Raw genomic sequence first — 22,079 nt, 5'->3', positions numbered from 1 at the left:
GCCCTGAACCCCAGGGGCCAGACCCCTTACTCTGCACACTTCAGGATTCTGGTAGCAAGATATCGCCCCCCCCTCTCCCCATGTGAGCTGACCACAAAGGCTGTTGGCTGCCTCCCTCAGCTGACCACAGGATCCACCTAAACTGGCGGAGTCTACTCCATCCAGAGGCTTTCCATTTCATTCATTCATTCATTCGTTCGTTCGTTTGATACCTGTTCACCTACTTTTTACCTGACATCAGTGACCTAAAGTTGGGGTTTATATCCGGACGCGTGAGTATAAACGTTGACATTGAAGAACCAAGGTCAGGTTGCCTGTTCAACCAAGAAAGGGGGACCTCGACTGGCCCCTGTGCACCCCCCCCCCCGCCCGCCCACGCTCCTGGACCACGCACACGCATCTGCGGATTGGCTCAGGGCATAGGACCGCCCCCCCCCCCAAGTCTGGAGGTGCACCTTCTGGGCGTGACAAGAGCTGTTCTGGGAAGGCCGCATTGTGACTGGCAGGGTGGCTGTCCAGTTCCTGCCCTGGGTGCGCCCGCCGGGCTCCAGGACGTGAGGCCGCGGCGGAAGTGTCCCTAGGAGGAAGTTATTTGGGGCACGAGACTGACATCAGTCCTAGCTGGACTCGAGGTTCAGGAGGCCACTCCCTCCAAGCCACGAACTGGGTACAGAACCAGATCCTGGATGTCTCACAGCAGATCCCGCCAGGCCAGGGAACGGCGCTGGACAGCGGGGTCGAGCCCTGCCTGCCTCAGTTTCCCCGCTGGTGAGGAGGATGTGCAGCGTCGCACCCTGTTGGTGTGAGCCAGGGGCGGTCGGAAGGTCAACAGGGCAGCGCAGGGTCACAGAGTGCTGTGGTCTCAGTCTCCCGGGCTTGCTGTGCAGTGCTGCCCTCTGGTGGCCGTCGCCACTCCTGTGTGGTCCCTGTCTGCTCTGCCTGTCCCTGCGCAACAAGTGTCTGCTCTTCCGGAACCCCTGTTCCCTGGAGGTGGCGGCATCCATTTCCAGGACTTCCCCAGAGGATGCCACCTTCTCAATACAGAGGGTCCCCTCCGGAGAGGTGACCCTTCCGGAGAGGAGCTCCAATACAACCAGGTCCCCGCAGTCCCGGGGTGGCAGCTCAGGAATGGGGCTCCTCTGATGCTAGAAGACCAAGCTGTGGAAAGAGAGGGGACTCCAGACTCATACATCCGTTCGTTTGTTCATTCATTCATTTGTGTTTATTTTTATTTGCTTTTTTTTTTTTTTTTTTTTTAGATTGGCTGGTCTGGAACTCATTGTGTAGACCTGGCTAGCCTCGAACTCACAGAGATCCACTTGTTTCTGCCTCCCGAGTGCTGGAATTAAAAGCGTGTATAACCATTTATATTTATTTGTTCCTTCTTTCCAGCATTTGCTCATGAAAGTGTTGGATAAGGGGCACCTAGATGCCCAGTAGTTTTAGGAACAGGGCGCAGAGGCAGATAAAGGGCTCACTCTGCATCATGCACATGGCAGGGAGACAAGATTGAGGGGACAGTTCTAATAATAAATTGTATTAAATGTTTCAAAGCAACTGGGCAGCCACACATCAGCCAGCTATCCAGTGATCAAGCCGCCCTACCTCTGAGGCAGTCTCAGACCCCTTGAAGCGAAACGCTTCCTCTTGGAGCCTTCCTAGTTTTTCCTCTCCCTCTTCTCTCTTCTAAAAGCAGTTACTTTACATACAACTCTGCCTTGAAGTGAGGCGGGCAACAGGAGTGAGTGTGTGGGTCCAGAGGAAGCTGGGCTGGTGAGAAAACGTGAGAAGACATGTGGGTCCCTCCCATTATCAGTGGGCTAGTCCCCAGCTGCCCCTGCGTGGCCTTGGACTAGAATGTCCTGGACCAGAGGCTAAGAGCACAAAGCAGGTGAGGCGGGCAGCAGCAGAAAGCTAGACGCCGTCTCCACGCGGACCACCACCAGACAAGAGAAATGAAAGGTTGTTATCAAATCTCTCCTAACATTAAGAGCCCTTTGGAGCATTTTGACTTTTTTTTTTAAATGTCATTACATTTATTAATTTAGTATGTGTTCAAGAAGGTGTGTGTGTTTGTGTGTGTGTGTGTGTGTGTGTGTGTGTGTGTGTGTGTGTAGGCAGCCAGAGGGCAGCTTGAAAAAATCAACTTGTTCCTTCCGCCGTGTGGATTCCAGGGACAGCACTCAGGGCCATGGGCTTGGCAGAGAGCACGAGCTAGCTCACTCGTCCTCTGGAGCACCTTCCAAGGTTAGAGGTCATGGTAGCTATCCCAAAAGAAAAGAGCTGTGGCTCACAAGCTAACAACACAAACATCGGTTACAAATAGAAAGGCAAACAATAAGAAAAATCAGCGTGGGAAACATGGTTGGATAATGGCACCATTGTTACTCAGAGTGCTCAAAGAAATTAGTCAGAAAACGAGACAAAACAAAACAAACCCCGCTGAATCCTAAAGGTAAAGTGGGTAAAGCACATAGACGGGTGACGAAGAGGAAACTCATTTGGCTAACACATGTGCTGGGAAATGTTTGCCTTAGTAATTAAATGAATGCAAATCAAAGCCACAGTAAAGGGCCCTGGGTTGTCACTTGCAGGTCAGCAAAGCCTGGAAGAATGCTGCTAGGCAAGGCCACAGGGAAGTGGGTCAGAGGGTGAGCACAGAACTGGCCTTGGGGAGTTGTTTTTTATCCTGAGAAAGGGTTATGTTATATAGCCCAAACCAGCCTTGAACTCACTATGTATTCCAGGCTGTGAAAACGTATTTTGACTAAAGATGTTACATTTGCAAAACTAAACCTGCTTGTAGTTCTAGCAGTTGGGAGGCTGAGGCAGAAAATTAAAAAAAAAAAAAAAAAAAGCAAGTTTTTTTTTTCCTGCTACATAATGAGACCTTCCTTGACTCAAACAAATAAACAAATTGTTTTGTTTTAAATACAACCTCTGGAGGACTGGAGAGATGTCTCAGTGGTCAAGAGCACTGGCTGCCCTTCCAGAGGTCCGGAGTTCAATTCCCAGCAACCACAAGGTGGCTCACAAGCATCTGTAATGAGATCTGGTGCCCTCTTCTGGCACAAAGTTGACAGAGCACTCATACGCATAAAATAAATAAATCATAAAATAAATACAACCTCTGAATTAGATTTATAAAAATGATATTTCTATGAAGAGTGCATAAATATGGAAATACTTGTGATACAGGGGAAATGGAAAGCAGAGAGGCTGGGAATGGAGCTGGTTGGTAGTTCTTGATTAGCATGTATAAAGCCCTGGCACAGACCATAGCGCTGGGGAGGCAGAAACACAGGAGGACTAGACACTTAAGGTAATTCTAATTTACACATGGAGCTCAAGGCCAGCCTTGGGTACCTGAAACCCTATCTCCAAAACAAAACCAAACCAGTGTGGAGGAGCACACCTTTAATTCCAGCACTCAGGAGGCAGGTATGGTGATGTACTGTGTGCCCTAATAAACTTGCCTGAGGATCAGAGAAACAGAGCAGCCAGCCACTAGTTCTCACCTCTACAAAATCCTCAGTCTAAAGAGAGTGAGTTCCTGTTTCCTCACGCCTTAAACACCTTTCTCTGCCCTGCCATATCACCTCCTAGGATTAAAGGCGTGTGTGCTTCCCAAGCAAAGGCACGAGATCTCAAGTGCTGGGATTAAAGGTGAGTGCCACCACTGCCTGGCTCTGTTTTTAATCTAGTAGTTTGCTCTGTCCTCTGATCCTCAGGCAAGTTTATTAGGGTACACAATACATCACCACAGGCAGGTGCATCTGAGTTTGAGGCCAGCCTGGTCTATAGAGTGAGTTTCAGGACAGCCAGGGATACATAGACTAGAGAGACCTTGTCTCAAACAAAAAGCCAAAAGGGAGAGAAAAAAAGGAAAGAAGGAAGGAAAAAAAGAAAGGAAAAACAAAGAATTGCAGAAAGTACAACTGTAGGAAGATTAGATTTTATTTTTATTTTATATGTGTGTGTCTGTGTTTGTGTGTGTGTGCCACATGTGTGCAAGTGCTCAGGCCAGAAGAGGGAGCTAGATTCCCTGGAACTGGAGTTACAGGCAGTTACACCAGATGTGGGTGCTGGGAACCAAACCAAAAGAGCAACAGGTGCTCTTAACTGCTGAGCCATTTCTCCAGCACCTTCCCCCTCCCTCCCTCCCTCCCTCCCTCCCTCCCTCCTTCCCTCCCTCTCTCCTCCCTTTTTTCCCTCTTTTCCACTTCCATTTCCTCCTTCTTTTCTTCTCTCTTTTTCTCTGACTTTGAAACAAATGTCTTTTTTTTTTCCCCAGACAGTGTTTCTCTGTGTAGCTCTGGCTGACCTGGAACTTGCCATCCCCCTGCCTCAGCTTCTTGAGTACTAGCATTACAGATGTGCATCACCATACCTGACCAGGAAAATTTAATTTCATAACATGAGTAGCAAAATCACCTCAAAAGGAATTCTGCACTGTATCTGGCCCTTCCTAGCAGTTCTGAAGTCATGTGTTTCCCTTTCAAGAGCAAGTGACAGGAAACCAACCCAGACTTGGGGACATGGCGGGTTGTCATGGTAGGGGAATCCTGGGACTTGAGTTGCAGGCCACGGTGGCACTGCCTGCCTATCCTCCCCAGGGTCACTGCCTATCTCTGGGGTACCTGCAAGCTCAGGACTCTGAGATGACTACCCCAGTTGGGACTATGCTGCTGCCTGGACTCTCCTCAGGGAACCCCATCTTAGAGGACCAAAGCTCTTCTACCCTGTTGCTGTGGACAAGCCCAAGGTAGGAATGCCTGACTCTACTTCACTCCTGCGCTGTGACTGGCACATGGCCACAGGGCAGGAGTTCTTAATGGAAGGGAGAGGAGGGGTCTGGGAAGCGAGAAATGGTGACGCCACTCTCTCAGGCATGCATGAGACTGCTTCCTGCATGAAGCTCCCCACAACTCTGCCCCTCCTCTACACGCTACTCTTGAAAGCCATTGAACTTGGAACTATTGAGAAAGGCAGACTCCAACCAAAGGAACGAGCCCAGGAAGCGGAAGAGGTGGGCTATAGAAAACAGCCTAACCAGAGGAGCAGAAGGCTCCCACCATGATGGCAAAGGGGATTCCAGAATGGCAAAGTGCTGGACTCTGGAGGGCACAGGTCATGGTTGGAGCACTGATTTGGGAGGATTGGCATCATCATGCACTGGGCTGCTACACTGTCTCTTTAACTGATTCGGCTACCAAGGATGTGCTCCTGCACAGCAAGACTTCAGCTGAGGAAAACCTGAGATGCAAGGCGAGGAATCCGAAAGACTGGGGAGTTAACTGGGACCCGGTAGTGATAGTAGCCTGGAGAGGAAGCAGTGGCAGTTCCTGGAGGGACGTGGCATAGGGCAGTGAAAAGCTGCCTGGGATCCCAGAGCTGCTCCAAGTTCTGTTATGTGTAGCTTGCTTCAGATGAGTACTGCCTGAAATGTCCTCTTTCTTCTCTTCACTTCCATTCATTTTTTTCTTTTCTTTCTTTTTTTGTTTTGTTTTCAATACAGTGTTTCTCTGTGTATCCCTGGCTGTCCTTGAACTCACTCTGTAGACCAGGCTGGCCTTGAACTCAGATCCGCCTGCCTCGGTCTCCTGAGTGCTCGGATTAAAGGCGTGCGCCGCCGCCGCCGCCGCCGCCGCCGCCGCCGCCGCCGCCTCCGCTGCCGCCGCCGCCACCACCACCCGACTCCATTCTTTCTTCTATTAAAAAAAAGTATGTGAATGTGTATGTATATGTTGGGTGGGTACGTGTGTGTGCGCGCGCGCGAGCCTGTGGAGGCCAGAAATTGATATTGGATATCTTTCTCTCTCTCTCTCTCTTTCTCTCTCTCTCTCTCTTAGGAATTTAATTCACACCCCCACATCAAGCTTGGGAAGTAGCACTCCACTGAGCTCTTCCCTCAGCCCCTTTAAAACTCTTACTGTTCTTTAGAAGTAGTCTCACTTCTCAGTCCTCACCAGCTCTCCTCCACCAGAACTGTTCAGAGTCCAGGCCCAGCAAGGGTGGGGTCACCAGCTCTGCCTCAGGTCACCCATGACACCAAGGCTGGAGATGTGGAATTCGATGTGGCTTCAGTCCCTCGTCCCCTCCCTCTGCCCCAGAATCATGCTAAATGTTTCCTCGCCAGTCCTCTTGGCTACCGTAAATTTCAGTCCATGTTGGTGCCAGAAGTCTGTGAGGGGACATCTCCCCTCTCTTCCCTGAAAAAGTCACACCAAAACAAATCCTTACACATAACTCCTGTTCCAGATTACTTTCCTGTTCAAACCCCGACAGCCAGATATGTACAGAGATGTCTTACGCTGATCTAATTTTAAGTTGGAGAAAGGTGTCTTATCTATCATGGCAGGGTCTCCCTATATAGTCTAGCCTGGCTTCAAACTCTGGCTCCTTCCGCCCCAGTCTCTCTAGTGCTAGGACTAGAGGTATATGCCACCACACCTGGTTAAAGTCTGTCTGTCTATTGAGAGGACCAAGCAGACTCCATAACAGGCTGCTCAGTCTTCTCTCAGAGATCAGGCCTCAATTTCAGTTTCCTGAGACTTGAGCAAGCAGTTTCTGGGAGGGCTGTGAATAAAAGACATACTTCAGTAGCTACCTTGCAGTAGCTCCCTTTCTGCATATACTCTGACTGCTCAAGGTTCAGCCAGTTGTTTACTGTCTGGGACCCCTCACCAACGTAGAGCTATGTGCATGAGTCAAGGACAGAACCTGGACCACTGAGTCAGCCCCTACAGTTAGTACGTGCTAGGCCAGCCAGCCTCCATAGCAGCTTAAGGACAAAGCCTGGGACTTGTCCAGGCCTGTCCAAAAATGATAACTGTAACCCCCAACCAGTAAATTCAAAGATTACACACTCTCATCCAATCATATGACACAAAGGCTTGTACCACCCTGCTTGCATCTTTTCCCTTTAAAAACCCCCCACCATGAGAGCTCAGGGCCGTCCTCCTCCACCCGCTGTGTTGGATGTTGGACACAGACCAAGCCCAGGCTTGCTTGTTATCAATAAACCCCTGTGTGTTTTACATCGGATATCGGCTCTGTGGTGGTCTTGCTCAGGGGTCTCCAGACGTGGGCACAACACTATCGTGTGTGTCAATGTAGAGTCAGACACACTTCCCATACTAGAGACTCAGACTCCTGCTCTGGCCAGAACACAGAAGGAAGGTGGGAGAAACCAATCCGAGTTGGGAGTTTCAAACCCGAGGGCCTCAAGCGCACCCTCGGCTTCACTAAGGACCCAGCCCTGCTGCGGGCTTCTTGTTCAGTCTCAGCCTTTTCCAGTGTCAGCTTTCCTCAGTTTCCCCGGCGAGCTTCCAATCCATGGTTTCACAGACCCAGATCTTGACCTCCTTAGCAGTCCCCTCTTCCTCCTTCCCCATTTCCTTTTCCTCCTCCTGCTTCTCTACATTACTCCTATTCTTCTGCGGTACCGAGGCTGGAACCCCCAGGGCCTTGAACATGGTAGCTAAGCACTCTGAGGTACATCCCTAGCCGTGGCTTCCTCTTTTAAAAGAACATGATTGTTAGTTAATTTTTGATGGCCTCCTCTTTTAATACATTTATCAAGCACATAGTAATCGCTCACCATCTCCTGTTGGCACTTCCAGAGCCCTGGGCTATGGCTCGAGCTCACCTCTGCAGCCCCTCCCTGGCCTCCGCAGGTCTCCCTCACATAGCTCCCCACAGTCCTTCCACTTACTGTAGTGTGGTGGGGAGCTGTTCTGTCTGTGACCTTGAAGCACTGCCCCTAGAGAGGCAGCTGTAACTGCTCCACCTGCCTATGACCTTGAAGTACCTGCCCCTGGGATGTGGCTGCTAGGGACCCTTAAGACCTGGGATGCACGTACACAGTGCTCTCTTGGTTCCCTCGTGGTTCAGATGCTGGGACTGACCAGCAGAGCTTGGACCAGACAGAAGATCAGCGTGGGACATAGCTCAGCTTTCCTGGACCCTCTGGTAAATCTCCCATGCTGTAGTGAGTTACCCCCTAATTTTTTTTTTTTGGTTTTCCGAGACAGGGTTTCTCTGTGTAGCTTTGCGCCTTTCCTGGAACTCACTTGGTAGCCCAGGCTGGCCTCGAACTCACAGACATCTGCCTGCCTCTGCCTCCCGAGTGCTGGGATTAAAGGCGTGCGCCACCACCGCTCGGCATCCTTTGCTCATTAAATAGACTCTGTGGATTTCTCGGTTTTCAGGAATCAACTTGTACACCAGCTCTGACTTCTGGCCATGGCTTGCTCCTCTCTGCTAAGGCACTCTGTATCAGAGTCTCAGGCTTTGTCCCGGTTAGTTTTATGTCAACTTGACACAAGCTAGAGCAATGGTCCTCAACTTTCCTGACGCTGTGACCCTTTAAAACAGTTCCTCATGTGTGGTGACCCCAACCATAAAATTATTTTCATTGCTACTTTATAATTGTAATTTTGCCACTGTTATGATCCATAATGTAAATTTTCTGATATGTAGGATGGTCTTAGGTGACCCCTGTGAAAGGATTGCTTGAACCCCCAGATGGGTTCCAAACCCACAGGTTGACAATCACTAAGCTAGAGCCATGCTAAGAAGAGGGACACGTTGCTCGAATATTAGATGGTCTTTTAATAAAAAAAATAAACAAACCCAGAGCCAGATATCAGGGTGAAAGGTGAACGATCAGAGAAGCAGAGCAACCAGCCACAAGTTCTTACCGCTAAGAAATCCTCAGCCTAAAGAGGGTGAGTTCTTGTTTCCTTACGCCTTATATACCTTTCTCTGCCCTGCCATATCACTTCCTGGGATTAAAGGCGTGTGTGCTTCCCAAGCAAAGGCATGAGATCTCAAGTGCTGGGATTAAAGTTGTGTGCCACCACTGCCTGACCTCTATGTCTTATCTAGTGGCTGGCTCTGTCCTCTGATCCTCAGGCAAGTTTATTAGGGTACACAGTATATCACCACAGGGACACTCAATTATTTGGAAAAACAAAAACAAACAAACAAACTCTGTAAGATTTACCTTAGGCAGGTCTGTAGTGAATTTTTTTTCTTTCTTCTTTTCAAGACAGGGTTTTTTCGTGTATTTTGGTGCCTATCCTGTATCTCGCTCTGTACACTAAACTGGCCTCGAACTCACAGAGATCCACCTGGCTCTGTCTCCTGAGTGCCACCACCAATGGCATAGTGCATTTTCTAAATTACTAAGGGATGTGGGAGGGCCCAGCCATTGTGGGTGGTGCTATTCCTGGGCAGGTGGTCCTGGGATGCTATAAGAAAGCAGGTTGGGCAAGCAAGGGGTGGGGCAAGCCAGTAAGCAGCACCTGCCTCTGCATCAGCTCCTGCCTGGCTTGAGTTCTGCTCAGAGCGCTGTGGACTATTCTGTGGGTGCTGTGGAAGATAAAGAGTATTGAGAGAAACACAGATGATGGAGGCCTGTCTTGTGAAGCTTCAGAGGGAAATTTGAGAGCTCCTTAAAGATTATTGGGACTACTTGATATTTTGAATTAAGAATATCTGGTCAGCTGGGGCTGGAGAATCAGCTGTGATTAAGAGAGCAGCCTCACTTCGGTGAAATCTTCTGGGAAGTGTTTCCTCAGGGTTGGCACATAGAAGCTGTGGCCTGAAGGGGGCCAAGGCTGCATCTCCTGTTGGCAGCCAAATTTGGTGATGTGTAAGAGTCACCTGGGTGATGCTGGTTTTGAAGGCATGAAGGGGTCATGGAGAGCAGCTGAGGCTTGGGACTGTGTGGCAGGGCGGGAGTCCCTGACAAGAGGCCAGCGGAGGCCACTGGTGAAGGTACAACCTGTGCTGTGGGGTATTCCCCAGGGAAGGCTGCTCCAACATGGGTTTAAACCAATAGAAAGACTTTATTAGCTGGCCCGTGACTATACTGGGTGTTTGGGATCCCAGTGTAGTGTTGAGCCTTTCTCAGTGTGAGATTTTAAACACAAAAACCATGTTCTGGCTTGGCATAATTGATTAACAAGCCCAGTTAGCCAGAAGTGGAATTACAGAAGCCAAAAAGCAAGGTTAGCACATGTAGAGACCTTCCCAGAACTATATGGTATTATTATTACAATTATTATTAGTATTGTATTATTATGTCTTTGTTTTAGTTTTGGAAGGTGGTGCTGTCTACATGCTGAGTTTTATAGCCTGAATGGCACTTCCATCATGGAGTCTATTGTGCTAAGGTCTGGGGGCATGTTACACCTCAGTTGCAGCAGGAGATCCCAGAATTTGGGAGATGCCAGTACCATGGGACGACCACCAAGAACAGCAGAGGAGTTAGTCTGAGCCTAGAAGACAAGCTGAGTGTGCTGCAGAGGGTGGAGCCAGAGGAGTGACCCAAACTCCTTAGAGGAGCCCAGAAGATGGTGAGTGAATCCCAGACACTGGGCCCTGAGTTATTTAGACTTTGGATTTGGTTTGGTCAGATTGTAGCAATGCCTTTTCTCTTGAAATAAGAAACTATGTAACTGATTTTTTTTTTTTAAGCAGGAGTTCACAGTTGAGAGACTTTGACCTTTTAAAGACTGAATTTTCAGAGAGACTTTGGATTTTTTTTCAAAGGGCAGGGGCAGGGACTCACTATGTAGCTCTGGCTGTCCTGGAACACTCTATGTAGATCAGGCTGGCCTTAAATGCAGAGATCTGCCTCCCCGGTGCTGGGATTAAAGGTGTGTGCCACCATGCCCCACGAGACTTTGGATTTTTAAAGAAACTTTGGATATTTTTAAAGAGACTGAGTTTTTGAAGTATTGAAAATTTAGAAAGCGTGAAGCTTTTAAAGTTGTATATACTATGTCTATATCGTGATATTAATCTGAGCTCTTGGGGATGAAGGAAAGAAAGGCTATTTTTACATAGTGCTGTGTTAGTGTGTCACGTTGACAAGGGGCCACTTTTACTGTCTAGTTTTATGTTAACTTGACACCAGCTAGAGTCATCTGAGAAGAGGGACTCGCAATTGAAAAGATGCCACCATATGAGTTACCTGCTCGCAAGTCTGTAGTGCATTTTCTCAGTTACCAGTCGGTGTGGGAGGGCCCAGCCCCTCGTGGGCGGTGTCATTCCTGGGCAGGTGGTCTGAGAGTGCTAGGAAAAAGCAGGCAGAACAAGCTGGGGGAGCAGGCAGGTAATCAGCACTCCGCCTAGGCGTCGGCATCGGCTCCTGCCTCCAGATTTCTGGCCTGTTTGAGTTCCTGCCCTGACTTCCTTCGAAGATACACTGTGATGTAGAAATATAAGCTGGAATAAACCCTTTCCCCCCAAGTTTTGGTCATGATGATTTATCAGCAATGGTAACCCTAACTCAGCTGCCTTCTCAGGGTTAACTTGTGCTTGTCTTTCTAGACATAGCTGGACACCCCCACCCCTCTAGAAAAAAAGCCTCCGTGGTTGGCAAGCTGATGAGTGTCTTCCTGTGGGTTCTCCTGGAGCTCCCATGCCTGTCTCCCCACAGCTTACAGCCAAGTCGATTTGTGCAGACACTGTCTTTCTACCGTTCTCTCTTGCTGGACAGAGAGCTTGGAGGGCAGATCCTTGGAGTCCAAGCATTTAGTCCTTTGCTAACATTCCCCATGTCAGCGCTGGGGCCGAATTACCTGGGTCAGCACTTAGCCTTTGTCCCACGGAGTTCTTGGACACGCTGCTCTGAAGTGGCCAGACTTAAAAGTAAAATAAAACGAGATACCCTGGTAAGTTTGCCTTTCAGATGCTGTGTCCGGAGCCATGTCCGCCTGTGGTGCATTTACACTTAATGAGTTCCTTGATTTACCTGAAGCTCTACACTTACCTAGGGTTTCTTGGTTCACATCTGCTGTCTCAGGGAGCTCCCCCCCCCATGATTAAAAGTTTGACTTAGATAATAAACTCCTGCAGCCATCCTTGTTTTCTGTGAAGCTGAAATTCTTTTTTTTTTTTTTATCTCATCAACCCCCCCACCCCCATACAGTACATGGGCTCCCCAAACCTCCTTCAGTGCCTCCACACACCCACAGACAAGCTGGTGGCTTCTTAGCAGGAAAGAAGTGCAGGAGAGGGACACACAGGTAAGGACAGACGGGGGCCCAGACGGGGGCCCAGACGGGGGCCCAGATGGGGGCCCAGATGGGTCTTGGTCCCGCACAGGGCAGCTGCAGGCTATCATTGTTTCCACTGGCTGCCGCCTGGTATCTGGTGCAGGTCCCAGTGTTCAGGGCGCACAGAGTCAGCAAATGCGGTGTTCCTGGATTCTCTAACATTGGAGGAGGAGGAACAGGCCTCTTGCCAAAGCCTCACTGCGACACATGGCAGTCATGAGAAGGTGATGATGACAGTGAAGACCTGATCCTGCCACACCCCAGCTCCTGCCGCCCACCCCGGCTCCTGCCGCCCACCCCGGCTCCTCTCCACCACACCTCCTGCCTTCACTTTCCGTTCCCAAGTTTTCAGACGTTTCAAACCATTCTTCTCTTCCTCTGCTTGGAAACATCTATGTCCCCCCAAAACTTTTTTTTTTTTTTTTTTTTTTTTTTTGAGATAGAGTCTTACTCTGTAGCTCAGGTTGGCCTAGAACACAGACTGGCCTCAAACTCACAGCAATCACCTTGCCTTAGCCTCATGAAGGCCTCATGCCGGGCTTCTAATGAAATGTAAAAATTTGGGAAATTTGACTTATGTGAATGGGTGTTCTGCTCGGTATCTACTCATCACCCATGTGCCTGGTGCACAAGGGGCCTGAACAGGCATCGGATTTCCTGGGTCTTCCAGGTACTTGTGAGTGGCCATGTGGGTGGTGGGGATTGAACCGGCCCTCTGGAAAGCAATCAGCCCAGCCTACTCTCCAGCCTCCTAATTCAATATTTAACAAACACACACGCAATTATATTTGCAGTAGTGAGGATAGATCCCAGGGCTTCCTGCAGGCTGTAGGCAAATGAGCTATATCCCGAACCTCCAAATGTGTAGGCTTGTGTGTGTATGTGTGTTTGTTGGGAATTAAACTCAGAGCCTTGAGTATGCTAGGCTAATTCTCCTAAAATGTTTTTAATATTCATTTTGCAAAATTAACGAGAATTTCAGCATCGGCTCTAGAGGCTCTGCTATGCATATGGGTTCAGTCACCAGAGCATCGAAGCCTGAGGCGCTGCGTCCGGCCGCTAGGGGGCAACAGACACAGAGATTTGCAGCTGGAAACCTGAGAAGTGGCAAATTGGGTCTTCGCTCCTGTTCTTTCCGGCTCACGAACCGGGGTGGCAGGATCCTAGGACGTCCAAAGGCTGTTTGTGGCCTCATTCACAGCCTGGTCATCAGGCTGTCTGTGAGCATTGTGCTAAGCACCCCCGCATTCGAGTAAGCCCCGACAGCCACTGTAAGGCACCCGGCTGCCCCTATTGCTGGAAGACGGCCCACTCTCCTTCCAGGCATCCGGTGCATGAGTGGTAACCATACTTCCCTGTCCGGGCATCCGCAGAAGTCCAGACACTAATTGACTGGAGTTAATTAACTGCCGGTCTCTTGGTTTATATTTTCGCCCAGCTGGATAATTTGGGAGGAGCACTTCCCCTGAGTCACCCTGGTGGACAACACCTGGGCCACACAGGACAGGGCCCTGCTTAGCTGAGGCCGGAGGTGTAGAGAAGGAAGCCTGGGCTCTTCTGTAACTCCACCATTGCATGGCCTTGGTCAGAGCGTTTAACTTGCTGGGCCAAGGTTTCCTCAGGAGACATGCCTGCTTCCTTGACATCCAGGCCCTGTTAGCCTCTTTCTCCTTGTCAGGTGACTAGCTTCCAGAACAACTAACTGGTACAGTAACAGTTTGTTGTACACAGGGGTAAGGAAGAGCTCTGTCTTCTAAGAATCCTAGAATGCAGATAGAGAGGGCAGAAACGGGGTACTGAGATTTGCGGGCCTTTTGCTACAAGACCTGGTAAGGTTTGGCTAGGATCATGTGAGGACACGAGTAAACTCTAGTAGTTCAAGATTGTTTTAGTGTGTCATGGTAGGAGGGTTTCACAGAGCCTTGGGAGAATCTTGTGATTCAGTGGATTTTCCTGAACTCAGCAGTGAGGTTATTTACAAAGTTTGCCCTCCTGGACATGTGTTCCCTAAAATAGTCAAGTCACGATACGTGCATAGCTTCACCTAGTGTGAGCTGGAATTCTGTGGTTTATTTTATTCTTTTAACAGTCTCATGTAGCCCATGTTAACCTCAAACTTGTTATGTAGTCCGGTGTGGTGGTTTGGATGAGACTGGATCCCATAGACTTATAGATTTGAATACCGTCCCCACTTGGTGGAACTGTTTGGGGAAGGATTAGGGGGTGTGACTTTCAGGGGGAGGTGTGTCACTGGGGGTAGCTGTGAGGTTTCAAAAGCCAGGGTCATTCCCAGTTAGCTCTCTCAGCCTCAGTGGTTGTCTTGAGACGTGAGCTCTCGGCTTCTGCTCCAGTGCCTGCTGCCTCGCTCCCCACCATGATGGTCATGGACTCTAACCTCTGAAACTGTAAGCCCCAAATAAACCCTTTCTTCTCTAAGTTGCCTTGGTCATGGTGTCTTGTCACAGCAACAGAAAAGTGACGAGACACCCAGTTTAAGCTTGAATTCCTGATCCTCCTTCATCTCCCTAGGGCAGAGACACGGGTGTATACCACTACACTCAACTATGTTATCTATTTATTGAAGTTATGGGGAATGCTATGGGGTGGACTCTGTTATTTGTACCCAGAGACATCCTGTTAGTTATCCCAGTTTAGTGTGGGGTTATATTTGGGGAGGGGGAGTAAGGGCATTCATGGAGAGGGCTAATGTTTGGGTGTGTTTTTCTGATTATGAGAACAAAGAAGGGCTGAGGTAAAGGGCTGAGACTCAAACTTACTCCTGTGTCAAAGTAATGAATCAGTTGTTATTAAATGTCTTCCGAACATAATGTGTCCACCTGTGAACTGCAACACAAAGCATGTGATCAGGAGTTCATTGCCCCCTTTGTAGGGGAAATGTACAGGCCTACTTGGTGAGTACTTCAAAACTAGAAATGCTACAAGCTTGTCAAGATCTGAAAAAGGCCCTGTGACGCTTGAGTCCTGGCCTTCCTACTAGGAAGCTGTGTGAGCTGGGGCCACCTCAGACGTGGGTAGGAGAGTGAAGTGGGGAAGCCAGTGAGCATAGCGACCTCAGTTTTCTGAGTGCTCTGTCTGCATGTCCGCCTGCACGCCAGAAGAGGGCATCAGATCCCACTATAGATAGTTGTGAGCCACCATATGGTTGCTGGGATTTGAACTCAGGACCTCTGGAAGAGCAGCCAGTGCTCTTAACCACTGAGCCATCTCTCCAGTCCCCATAGCTATTGCAGTTGTTTTGGACAAAGTTCCAGAAGATTCTGGGGGCACTTCAGTCCTGCAAACTGTGAATCTGGAACAACAAGCATCATGAGAAATTATGGGTCCAAAGGAGGCAACTTTGGGAAGACTTGGAGTTATTCAGATTGAGAAGAAGCAGAAGAAATTAGAAAAACTAACCACTATCCAAGCCCAGGATGCCTGGGACTCCTTTGAGTTACTTCCTGTACTCAGTATTTAGCAAGTAGTTCTATATTATTAGTATTATTATTAGTAGTAGTAGTTTTGTTTTTATTTTGTTTTTGGAGACAGGGTTTCTCTGTGTAGCCCTAGCTGTCCTGGAACTCACTCTGTAGACCAGTCTGGGCTTGAACTCACAGAGATCCACCTGCCTCTGCCTCCTGAGGGCTGGGATTAAAGGCGTGCATCACCACTGCCCACCTAGCAAGCAGTTCTTAACACGCCTGGAAGTTGTAGAATATTATATTAATATGTGTTTCCTTTGTTTGTGCTGTGGAACATTTGTTTTAATGATACAAAGATGTGTTGCATCCTTATATGTTGCATTTTAACTCTTGAAGCTGTCTAAAACACCTGATTAGTCTAATAAAGATCTGAACGGCCAATAGTGAGGCAGAAGAAAGTATAGACAGGGCTGGCAGAAAGAGAGAATAAATAGAAGAAGAAATCTGGGAGGAGAAGATCGAGGAACAAGAGAACAAGGAGAGGAGGACAATAGGGGCCACCCAGCCACACTGCCACACAGCCAGCCACCGAGTAAGAGTGAAAGTAAAATATACAGAAGTAAGAGAAAGGTAAAAACCCAGAGGCAAAAGATAAACAGGATAATTTAAGTTAAGAAAAGCTGGCTAGAAATAAGTCAAGCTAAGGCCAGGCATTTATAAGAAAGAATAAGCCTCTGTGTGATTTATTTGTGAGCTAGGTGGAGGGACCCCCAAAAGAGTCAAGAGTTAAAACAACTACACCTGGAGCTATCAGAACAAGTTTGCAGGAGACCCCAGAAGTCCCCTGTCTGAGCAGGCACCAACTACCTATCACCTAGTTAGTTTGAGACAGGGTCTCATTTTGTAACCCTGGCTGGCCCAGAACTCACAGAACTATCTGCTTGTCTCTGCCTCCCAAGTGCTTGGATTTAAGGCTTGCACCACACACTGCAGCTGTATTTACCCTTTTGGCAAATCTGAGCAAAGCCTAGTGTGAAACCAAAGCAGCAGGCACTGAGCAACCCTGGGAGGTTCGGGGCAGTGGCTCTTTTTGTTCTTATGTTTTAAAGAGTTATTTATTTATTTATTTGTGTGTGTATGTGTGTGTGTGTGTGTGTGTGTGTGTGTGTGTGTGTGTGTGAGAGAGAGAGAGAGAGAGAGAGAGAGAGAGAGAGAGAGAGAGAGGAAAATCACTTTTTTCCTCACGCATGATCTGATACGTTACGTCATTGGCAGCTGTAAATTAATTTACAGCCTTTGTTTGACCTAGCTATTCCCTTCTAGGAATCCAACTTGAGGAAGTAATTAGAGATGCTTTCAAAGATTTTTTTAAAGCAGGTTTTGTTGAGACATTATGTGTAACAGTTAAAAGGAATGAGTGTCCAGTCTGAGAAGATACAAGCTTAAGCAAATGCTGTTGCATTTTACAATGGAATATTATAGAGATATTAATAACCATCTTATGAATGGCTTGTGGACATGTGGAGGTGCCAGACTATATTACAACTTAAAATCCAATTAGTGTAGCAGTATGATTCCAGTAATATAAAAAGAAAAATATATCATCTATAGCTTGTTTAATTAAGTAAAAAATGTGAGACTTTTAATTGGTTGATCAGTGATTTTTAATATTTTTTTATTTTTTATGTGCACGAGTGTTTTGTTTGTCTTAGTTGCTATTCTATTATTGTGAAGGAACATCATGACCAAGGCCACTTATAACAGAAAACATTTAATTTTGGGGGCTTGCTTACAGTTGCAGAGGGTAGGTCTATGACCATCCTGGTAGAGAGCATGGCAGCAGACAGGCAGGCATGGTGTTGGGGCAGTAGCTGAGAGAACACATCTGATCCACGAGCATAGACAGACAGACAGACAGACACTGGGCATGGCATGGGCTTGATTAAGGGTGCTTGCTGCTCTTTCAGAGGACTCAAGTTCAGTTCTCAGCATTCATATTGGGCAGCTGGCAACCATCTCTAACTCCAGCATCTGAGGCTCCAATGCTGTCTTCTGACCTCCTCGGGTATCCATACATACCTTAGGTATATGCTTATAGACACGCACATACACATAAACAACAAATAATAAAAATAAATCTTAATAATTGTTATCTTACAGAGCAATCAAATACAGTATTTGGAATCACAAAATGTGTGTGTGTGTGTGTGTGTGTGTGTGTGTGTGTGTGTATACAACTTAGAGGAGTTGGTTCTTTCTGCTTTCATGTGGGCTCTAGGGATCAAACTCAGATGGTAAGGCTTGTGTAGCAAGTACCTGTGCCTGCTAAGCCATCTTGCTGGACCCTGAAGTCATTTTCATTGTCAAATGGAGGGGACAAAAGCCAAGCAGAAGACAGGCCCACACAACCCCACGGATGAGATTATTCCCAAGGATGATGCCCAGCAGCTCTGTGTCCATTTCAAGATCTTTCAAAGTCATTTCTCGTAGTCACGCCACTGGGATCATAATTGGAACAATTTGTTAACATATTAATATGGGCCTGTTAATTCACGCCCGCAATTCCAGTACTCAGGAGGCGGAGGCAGGAGGATTGCTGCAATTCAAGGCTAGCTTGGGCTACATGGTGAGATATATGTAAGCCTTTACTACAGTGCAAGACCCTGTCTCAAAAAAAAATTAAAAAAAAATCACAATAAACAAGTTTAAGACTACCTTAATGAGCTGGAGGTGGTGGTGCACACCTTTGGTCCCAGCATTCAGGAGTCAGAGGCAGGCAGATCTCTGAGTTAGTGGCCAGCCTGTCTACAGAGTGAGTTCCAGGACAGCCAGAACTGCATAGTGAGACCCTGTCTCAAACAAACAAACAAACACACAAACAAACAAACAAGCTTTAACGAGAGAAATGAGTGCTCCACAAAAGGTTCCACAGGCAAAGTGATGGCTTTCCTAGGATCATCTCAAAGATGTGTCTCATCAGTCAGTGAAGGACCCAGTCAAGATACTTCAGCCTGGTGTGGAGAGATGGCGGGCGGTTAAGAGCACTTATTGCTGTTCCTAAGGACCCAGGTTCGGTTTCCAGTACCTAGATGGTGGCTCCCAACTATCTGTAACTCCAGTTCCAAGGGACCTAATGCCCTCTTCTGACCTTCCCAGGCGCCAGGCACACACACACGGTACACGTACATATATGTACACAAAATACTCAGACACATAAAATTGAAAGGTATTTTGTGACATGCTCAAAATCACCCGTGTTTCCAGTCAAAGGAGGGGCATGAGTTTGGGAAGTTGGCGCCCCGGCTTACGTTCCTGCGCACAGGACTTGTGTGCTTCCGTGTCAGCTGCGTGCTGGTCAACTGTCTCCCGTGCCTCGCTCGTCTCTAACCAGAGACTTGGAAAGCAGACGTTGCCGCCCATCCTCAGTGGTTTCCTTGGCCACCTCCAGCCTGCCTTCCCTTTCCGCACAGGGGTGAGTAATAGAGAGGATGCCAACTCTGGATGTGGCGGGGCCTCTTCAGGCACATAGCCATGTGCAAAGGCTTTGGGATGAAAGGGGCAGAGCAGAGATAGGGCATCAGTGTGGCGGCCGAGGAAGGAGCCCAGAGCAGTGCACACAGAGCAGGCAGAGCAGGCAGCGGGGTCAGCAGGGTCAGCGGGGTCAGCGGGGTCAGAGGGGTCAGCAGGCTGAGAGGGCTTGGGACCCTCCCCAGCCTAAAGCAGCTGTTAGAGGCTTTTCATTGGAAATGCCTAGATTCAGTGGTTGCTTAAGTTTGTTTGAGGCAGTCTCGAGTAGCCTAGATTGGCCTGGAACTTGCTATATAGCTGAGGATGACCTTGAATTTTTGTTATTATTACGTGTGTGTGTATGTGTGTGTGTGTGTGTGTGTGTGTGTGTGTGTTCATGCATGTGCCACAGCATGTATGTAGAAGTCAGAGGACAAGTCACAGGAGTTGGTTCTCTCCTTCCACCATGTGAGTCCTGGGGTAGAACCCCCGGGGTAGAACCCCCAGGGTAGAACCCCTGGGGTAGAACCTCTGGGGTAGAACCCCTGGGGTAGAACCTCTGGGGTAGAACCTCTGGGGTAGAACCCCTGGGGTAGAACCTCTGGGGTAGAACCCCTGGGGTAGAACCCTTGGGGTAGAACCCCTGGGGTAGAACCTCTTGGGTAGAATCTCTGGGGTAGAATCCCTGGGGTAGAACCCCTGGGGTAGAACCTCTGGGGTAGACCCCCTGGCAGCAAGTGCCGCCCTGTACTAGCTGAACCGTTGCACTGGCCCTAATGCATATCTTTTTTTTTTCTTTTTCATTTTTCTTCTCTCATACAATACATCTAGATTGCAGCTTCCCCTCCCTCCACTCTTCCCAGTGCCCCCACACCCATCTCTCCTCTCCCCAGATCCACTCCCCCTCCATGTCTCTTCAGAAAAGAGCAGGCCTCCCAGGGATATCAACCAAACATGGCATATCAAGATGTAATAAGACTAGTCACAAACCCTTGTATTAAGCTTGGACAAGGCAACCCAGTAGGAGGAAATGGGTCCCAAGAGCAGGCGCACGCCTTTAATCCCAGCACCGGGGAGGCAGAACCAGGCAGCTCTCTGTAAGTTTGAGGCCAGCCTAGTCCACAGAGCGAGTTCCAGGACAGGCATCAAAACTACACAGAGAAACCCTGTCTCAAAAAAAAAAAAAAAAAAAGTCAGAGGCACTCCCACCCCCACTGTTAGGAGTCCCACAACCCACCCCCCCCAACTAAAGCCAGGTGGTGATGGCACACACCTTTAATCCCAGCATTTAGGAGGCAGAGGCAGGTGGATCTCTGAGTTCGAGGGCAGCCTGGTCTACAGAGTGAGATCCAGGACAGCCAAGGCTACACAGGGAGACCCTATCTCAAAAAAACAAACAACAACAACAACACCCGAAACAAAACAAAACCAAAACCAGCTAAACAGTCACCGCATGTATGCAGAGGACCTAGCTCAGACCCTTACAGGCTCTGTGACTGTCCCTTCAGTCTCTGGGAGCCCCCACGAGCCCCGCTTAGTGGATCCTGTGGGCCGTGTTCTCTGCTGTTCTTCGACCCCTCTGGTTTCTACAATCCCCCCACCTTCTGTGGGGTGCCAGAGCTCTGCCTAATGTCTGGCTGTGGGTCTCTGCATCCGATCTATTTCGTGAAGCTTATCCACACTCCATCAGAACAGCCTGGGGTGGAAGGCCGTTGCAGGGTCTGGGTTTACCTGTGGGGCCTGTGCCCATGGATCACAGTGCCCGGTTTCACTGGCATCTGCCAGGCCTTCATGGTGTTCGTGCAATGTGGGAGACAGGTAGGTGGGAGGAAGAAATGAATCAAGGATGATTCCCCAACCCAAGTCTTGAGCAACTGGGGAACCATGGTGCCAATATCTGAGCCAGGAAAGCCCCAGAGTGCATCTGATTCGCAGGTCTCTCTCTGAGACATCTGGTCAAAGGTCAGGCTCCAGTGCCCAGGTCCTGGCTCGAAGGGACAGGTGTGGAAGGGAAGGGGGGTCAGTGACTCCCAGCACACAGGGTGACCACTCACTGCTGCTCTCTTCTCACACACCTGCAGCTCCCCACCCTCGCTGTCAGCCTCCTGGCTGCAGAAGCAGCCACACTGACTGGCCCCAAGTTGCTCATTAGCAGCAATTAGCAGAACCACTCATTTCCCTGGAGGGAAGATGGGGAGGAGGAACAGGCTGGGAAGTGGTTCCCACCCTGCGGGGGAGGCCCAAGCTAGTTTCTCCATGTTTCCTCTGTGGCAGGCATGACGTGGCTGCCCAAGTCACACCTGGGGTGGGGGGCAGCTGGGCCATGGCTCAGAGATGCCCCCCAAGGCAGAGACATGCAGTTCCCAGCTATATATACAGCTCACCCTGGAACTAAAGCGGGGCCATTACCTTGCACCCAGCCTCAAGCCAGGCTAAAACCTGATGTGGCCAGTCTCTCACTCCCCTGTGAGTCTCAAAGGCACTGACCAAGAGATAACCCCAGCCATGACCTCTATCTCGGAACTCAGAGGTCCTACATCTTGTCCAATGAGTCAGGATGAGTCATCAGGAGTGTGAGGAACAGTTCAGCTTGGCCAAGGGCACCCCTGTGTGCCCCATAGCCCATTCTCTCTGGGTCATGTCCCCAGCTGGATTCTGTGCCTGGCTCCCTCTGGACCATCTCGTCCAGGGGATGAGCTGTTTCGTGGCATTTGCTGCCTTACTGAGCACAACTGATATCAAGATGCTAATGTGATGTAAGTCACTTGAAGTCTGCAGATTATTTGGATATTTAGTTGTCAGTTCCTGTCAGCAAGCAGGGCCAACATTAGCAAACCCATCTGCAGCATCATTATTCCATGTTACTGAGTCCAGATCCTGCCTTGACTGGACCCTGTGAAGTCCACACCGCCTCCAACCAGCGGCAGTCCGCTTGTCTTGGTCTTGTGGGAGCAGATGTTACCACCACGTCTGTCTATCGGTCTGTATTTAGATTTAATCTTGTTCTGAGGCTGGGATCTGGGGCTTTCCTCATAGCAGACAAGTTATCGATCACTGAGCTCCACCCTCAGGCAGA

This window comes from Peromyscus leucopus, chromosome 8b (genome assembly GCF_004664715.2).
Source record: "Peromyscus leucopus breed LL Stock chromosome 8b, UCI_PerLeu_2.1, whole genome shotgun sequence".
Taxonomy (NCBI): domain Eukaryota; kingdom Metazoa; phylum Chordata; class Mammalia; order Rodentia; family Cricetidae; genus Peromyscus; species Peromyscus leucopus.
Note: the sequence above shows the minus strand (reverse complement) of the source record.